The sequence below is a fragment of the Microtus pennsylvanicus genome, chromosome 1 (assembly GCF_037038515.1).
Source record: "Microtus pennsylvanicus isolate mMicPen1 chromosome 1, mMicPen1.hap1, whole genome shotgun sequence".
Lineage (NCBI taxonomy): Eukaryota > Metazoa > Chordata > Mammalia > Rodentia > Cricetidae > Microtus > Microtus pennsylvanicus.
The window spans coordinates 81,347,830-81,354,857 of record NC_134579.1 but is presented as its reverse complement, the minus strand read 5'-3'; the positions used below and the strand labels follow the sequence as shown (position 1 = coordinate 81,354,857).

General features: G+C 42.2%; 1 pseudogene; it reads left to right on the top strand.

The window, feature by feature from the left end:
• The first annotated feature begins 2,763 nt into the window (after positions 1-2,763).
• On the top strand, positions 2,764-4,781 carry LOC142846337 (60 kDa heat shock protein, mitochondrial pseudogene; annotated as a pseudogene).
• The last annotated feature ends 2,247 nt before the right edge of the window (positions 4,782-7,028 follow it).

The window sequence follows — 7,028 nt, the reverse complement described above, 5'->3', positions numbered from 1 at the left end:
GGTGTAATATGGATATGACAGGTGTGTATAGCTGGGATGAGATATAACAGGTGTAATGAAGATAAAAGAACAGGTGTAATATGGATATGACAGGTGTGTATAGCTGGGATGAGATATAACAGGTGTAATGAAGGTAATAGAACAGGTGTAATATGGATATAACAGGTGTGTATAGCTGGGATGAGATATAACAGGTGTAATGAAAGTAATAGAAGAGGTGTAATATGGATATGACAGGTGTGTATAGCTGGGATGAGATATAACAGGTGTAATGAAAATAATAGAACAGGTGTAATATGGATATGACAGGTGTGTATAGCTGGGATGAGATATAACAGATGTAATGAAGGTAATAGAACAGGTGTAATATGGATATGACAGGTGTGTATAGCTGGGATGAGATATAACAGATGTAATGAAGGTAATAGAAGAGGTGTAATATGGATATGACAGGTGTGTATAGCTGGGATGAGATATAACAGATGTAATGAAGGTAGTAGAACAGGTGTACTATGGATATAACGGGTGTGTTGAGCTGATGGAGGAAGGTCATTGCCTAATAAAGAAATTGCCTTGGCCCATTTTAGGGCCAACCCTTATGTGGGTGGAGTAAACAGAACAGAAGGCTGGGAGAAAGAAGCTGAGTCAGGCAGTCGCCATGATTCTCCCACTCCAGACAGACGCAGGTTAAGATCTTTCCTAATAAGCCAGCTCGTGATGCTACACAGAATATTAGAAACAGGTTAGATGAATGTGTAAGAGCCAGCCAATAAGAGGTTAAAACTAATGGGCCAAGCAGTGTTTAAAAGAATACAGTTTCCATGTAATTATTTCGGGTATAAAGCTAGCCATAGGGGCGGCCGGGTAGTGGGAAGCACCCCGCCGCTCATATTACAACATAAAGCTGGGATGAGGTTAGAGGATTGGGTATGATGGAGAGAGAGGTTGGAGACTGAATATTTGAAGATCGCTACCTTCTTCCCTGGACAGCATGATAAGTAGGTCCCAGTATCTGTAGGATTTGTTGTCTGAGACAAAGGGTTCAAAAATTAAGTTTTCCTTGTGTAAATGCAAGAAAATGTTATGAAACTATAGTATATCTGTGCCATTGTGTTGTTGATTTTATGTCAACTTAAATTCATTTAGGAAGTAAGAACCTCAACTGAGAAAATGCTGCAATGAGATTGTCTGTAGACAAGCATGTAGGGGCATTTCATGATGTGGGAGGGCCCAGGTTACTGTGGGCACTGCCATTCCTACATAAGTGGTCCTATGTTGTATAAATATGCAGGCTGAACAAGTCATGGAGAACAAGCCAGTAAGCAGGCTTCTGCCATGGCTTCTGCTTCAGTTCCTGCTCTCAGGTTCCTGGCTTGAGTTCCTGCCATGACTTTCTTAAATGAGGGGATGTGATGATGGTGTGTAAATGAAATAAACTCTTGCCTTTTCAAATTGGTTTGTCATGGAATTTTAGCATCACAACAGAAACCCTAAGAATAACCAACAATTTTCTACTTGAATTTAAGTACCACTCCAGAAGTTGAAACCCATACCTGGCATGATTATCAAGCGAAAACATATGACTATACAAGTCATACATAGTAGGGGAGAGCACATTACTATTGTTCTCCTAATGGGAAATAGTAAACTCCTAATTGCTTGTTGTTATACCTATATATGCATATCTGCACCATAATCATAGAAGCTTCTATAACAGTAGATGACAATTAACACAGAGAACTCACAGCTGCCCACAGTGCAGAGAATAAGTGAGAACAGGAGGCTCATTACTAAATAAACATCTATACCAAATATGTTCTTCCCCAAGGCTCAGGGATCATTGCAGAAGAGAGAGTAGAAAGGGTGAAAAACATCAAGGCTGTGAATAACTACAAAAAGTGCCTTCTGGACACAGCAGGTGGGTGCACATTTGAACTCACAGCGGTTGTGGCAATACACACAAGACATGCGAAAGTTGAAGCCAGACAAAATCCTACCATGGAAAGGGGACCTGGCCATTAATCCCACCACTAGCCAGGTGCTGCTGTTGGTATCTGAAGGGGGAGAAGGAGTTAGTTTTCTCGATGAGCATGGCCCCTGAAAAGTCAACAAGGGTACAGTGAAGGGCCAGAAATCCAAAAAAGGTTCTCTTGGAAATTTGGATATGTGGATAAAAGTATGCCTATAGCAATATTACTGGGTCAATATCATTCTCCACAGATATTTGCCCTGCTATGTTCATTTCTGTTCTCTTCACAAAATGAAATGGAAACAGCATAAATGTCATCCTTCAGTTGATAAACGGATAATAAAATTGTTGTACATACACAGTAAGGAATAGTATTTAGCTATAAAAGAAAATAAATATTGAAATTTATAGGTAAATGGAAGAGTCTAGAAAATACTTTACTGAGTGAGAAAACCAAGACCCAGAATGAGAAACATTGTAAGTTCTTTCTCATATGTCTTTCCTAGATCCAAATCTTCTTATGTGAATAGACACAGAAAACAGGGAAGTCAAGAGAGACTATGGAGGGCGTCAATAGTGTGGGGCAGAGCAGCTTACAGGTTATTTAAGAGGGAAATTGGAAAACTGGAGGTCTTTAATTACGGAGAGGAAAATATCAATACAGAAAAAAAAGAGGGAGGAGAATACAAGAATAGTAAGGATGTCTAAAAATGCCATAAAGAATCATATTACTGCCCTCACTCGCCGCTGACGGCCTGCCTCGCCTGGTGCGCTCCCGCCTCCGCCCCGCAGAAATGCTTCGACTACCCACAGTCCTTCGCCAGATGAGACCAGTGTTCCGGGCACTGGCTCCTCATTTCACTCGGGCCTATGCCAAAGATGTAAAATTTGGTGCGGATGCTCAAGCCTTAATGCTTCAAGGTGTAGACCTTTTAGCTGACACTGTAGCTGTTACCATGGGGCCAAAGGGAAGAACGGTGATTTGTTTTTTTTTGTTTTGTTTTTTGTTTTTTTTTTTTTTGGTTTTTCGAGACATGGTTTCTCTGTGGCTTTGGAGCCTGTCCTGGAACTTGCTCTGTAGACCAGGCTGGTCTCGAATTCACAGAGATCCGCCTGTCTCTGCCTCCCGAGTGCTGGGATTAAAGGCGTGTGCCACCATCGCCCGGCAAGAACGGTGATTATTGAGCAGAGCTGGGGAAGTCCCAAAGTAACGAAAGATGGGGTCATTGTTGCAAAGTCAATTGATTTAAAGGACAAATACAAAAACATCGGAGCTAAACTTGTTCAAGATGTTGCCAATAACACGAATGAAGAGGCCGGGGACGGCACTACCACGGCTACCTTTCTGGCACGTTCTATTGCCAAGGAGGACTTGAGAAGATCAGCAAAGGGTCCAACCCAGTAGAAATCCGGAGAGGTGTGATGTTGGCTGTTGATGCTGTAATTGCTGAACTGAAAAAACAATCTAAACCTGTGACAACTCCTGAAGAAATTGCTCAGGTTGCCACAAGTTCTGCAAATGAAGACAAAGACATTGGAAACATCATTTGTGATGCGATGAAGAAGGCGGGAAGGAAGGGTGTCATCACAGTGAAGGACGGGAAACCCCTGAATGATGAGTTAGAAATTATTGAAGGCATGAAGTTTGACAAAGGATATATTTCCCCATATTTTATTAACACATCAAAAGGTCAGAAATGTGAATTCCAAGACGCCTATGTTCTGTTGAGCGAAAAGATTTCTAGTGTGCAGTTCATCGTACCTGCTCTGGAAATTGCCAATGCTCATCGGAAGCCCTTGTTCATCATTGCTGAGGACGTTGATGGAGAAGCTCTAAGCACACTGGTCTTGAAGAGGCTGAAAGTGGGTCTTCAGGTTGTGGCAGTCAAAGCACCAGGGTTTGGGGACAACAGGAAGAACCAGCTTAAAGATATGGCTATTGCTACTGGTGGTGCGGCATTTGGAGAAGAGGGGTTGAATCTAAACCTTGAAGATGTTCAAGCTCATGACTTAGAAAAAGTTAGAGAGGTCATTGTCACTAAAGATGACGCCATGCTTTTGAAAGGAAAAGGTGACAAGGCTCAAATTGAGAAACGCATTCAGGAGATCACTGAGCAGCTCGACATCACCACTAGTGAATACGAAAAGGAGAAGCTGAACGAGCGGCTCGCAAAACTCTCAGATGGCGTAGCTGTATTGAAGGTTGGAGGAACAAGCAATGTGGAGGTGAACTAGAAGAAAGAGTTACAGGCGCGCTCAACGCCACGGGCGAGCAGCTGTGGAAGAAGGCATCATGCTAGGTGGAGGCTGCGCTCTGCTCCGCTGCATCCCAGCCTTGGATTCCCTAAAGCCTTCCAGTGAGGATCAGAAAATAGGTATAGACATTATTAAGAGAGCACTCAAAATTCCCGCGATGACCATTGCTAAGAATGCGGGTGTTGAAGGGTCTTTGATAGTTGAGCAGATTCTGCAGAGTTCCTCGGAAGTTGGGTATGATGCCATGCTCGGGGAATTTGTGAACATGGTGGAAAAGGGAATCATTGATCCGACAAAGGTCGTAAGAACTGCTTTACTGGATGCTGCTGGGGTGGCCTCCTTGCTGACGACAGCAGAAGCTGTAGTGACCGAAATTCCTAAAGAAGAGAAGGACCCTGGAGTGGGCGCGATGGGGGGAATGGGAGGGGCAATGGGAGGAGGCATGTTCTAATTCCTAGAATAGCGCTTTGCCCTTACCAATGAACTGTGGCAGGAAGCTCAAGGCAGATTCCTCACCCATACCTTCAGAGAAGCCCCTGAAGAAAATGAAGAGAAGGCTGGCTGATCACTATACCCATCAGTTACTGGTTCCCACTGACAATACATAATGGTTTACTGCTGTCATTGTCCATGCATACAGGTAATTTATTTTGTATTTTTGAATAAAGACATTTGTACATTCCTGATACTGGGTGCAAGAGCCATATACCAGTGTCCTGCTTTCAACTTGAGTCACCGAGGCAGGCCTGCTGGTCCGTCCGCTACGGTCAGGACTGTGGCGCTTGTGCCACCAGACGAGAGGTCATAGGCAGCCTTTCTGTGGAGCGAGATAACTGTACAAAGTAGAGAAGTATCCAATTATGTGACAACCTTTGTGTAATAAAATTTTGTTTAAAGTTCAAAAAAAAGAATCATATTAGTGTAAATCTGCCTTACATTATATACAATACACATGAATGTAAATATAAATATACACATATAAATGAAAATTTCTCACCTGGGCTGGCAATGTGCCCCTCAAGACTGATAGACCATCAGTCACACCTCTAACACCAAGCATGAAAATCCTCTTGAGTTGTTGTTGATCAAGGCTGTTCAAGACACTCTCAAAAGGTTATAGGCTAAAAGTCCCTATTGATGAGGACACCATGTCCTGTCCTTCCCATACAGAACCTGGAAGATACAAGCTGAATTTGACCTGAAAGCTCTTTCCCTCCAGACTAGCTTACATGGTACCAGGAGATACTGTGCAAACTTCCAAGGGAGGGAAGCAATCATTAGCCCTACCCATGTACTGATCTAAGGGACACATCTACAACACAGCTCCCATACATAAGGCTCAGGGGTCACAGAGGAAGAAGGGGTGGAAAGACTGTAAGAGTCAGAGGCCATGAAGCTTCCTCTGAGATTATGTCTCCTAGAAACGTCAGAAGGAACTGCAATCATGAAATCTTATCAACACAGTTTCCTGAACATGAACGACACCAGCACACATCCTTCCATGAGAAGGGGGATAATTATGGAGTCCCACGTTCTTACAAAGGACTACAGACTACTAAGAAATGCTGAGGGCAGGAGAAATAGAGTTCCCCAGGGAAGAGCCCCCAGTTGACTATCCAATAGCAAGCAGTCAGATCTGAAAAAAATATACAGAGAAGTAAAAAGTGTATTATAGAATGCACTGTTTGTATTTAGATATAACAAACAATTCCCATTTTATGAAAGAAAATGAGACCATGATTTAAAAGAGAGCATGGGATGAATGGGGGTGGTTGCGGGATGTAGAAGATGTGTAATTATTCTTTAGTGTCAAAACTAAAAGTAGTTATATAGAAATTACAGAAAAAAAACCATAGCGATAAAACCCTTGGAAGTAGAAAGAAAAGTTGTTAGTCATATTTAAAGAGGTGCAATAGAAGTTCTCAAAAATTACATCTAAATTTTTCTGATATGAGCCCCTTGGTATAAAAAAATGGAAGTCACTGGAAGAAGTGCTGGTGGGTAATGAAGACAGAACCAAGAAAGGAAGCTGTGAATCCAGCCCAGATGAGAAACCACTAAGGAAGTGGAGCAGGGAGCTGGGTGGTGGACGGAGCTATGTCTGAGTGATGTTTATTGCTTGTTTGCTTTTTTTATGTCTGTGAATTTGAGGCTGAAGAAGCCTCTCTGGGATTTCACTATCATCACTCATGGCCTCTCTGCATTTACTGGTAAATTCATCTTTTATCAGATGTCTTTAATTCTCTGAGTGTATTGCTCTTTGTTTCTGTCCAGTTACCTCTGATGTTTCCTGCACCACCTTTGTTACTGTGTTGTGCTGCCACCTGCTTCCTGCTGGTCTGGAAAGGAAATGACAGTTGTAAAGGTCAACTAGAAAAATCAGTTGTAGTGATTGTTGCCTCACTTGTGTGGCCAGTTGGTGGGGTTGTGCGCAATATACAAACCAGAGCCTCTCAGATCTAAGTTGGCCGATTTGATATAGGTATGCATGGGATCAGCCATGTTCATCTTGTTTGGTTATTAATTTACATAGGAAAAGGAGCAATGGTTATGGATTTATCCCATTGTAAATATTATCAAGGTGAAAAGTTCATATCCATAGTTGAAATGATCATCATCATGATTGGGAAAAGATGAAAACATTTTGATGTTATTTCTTTTTTAAAGAGATTGCATAAAGATACAATGACATCATATCTTCCTTCCTTTTTCCTCCCTCCAAACCCACTCATATACCCCTCCTTTCTGTCTTTCAAATTCTGTGCTTCTTTTTAAATCAGTTTTTATTCCTGCCATTGCTGCT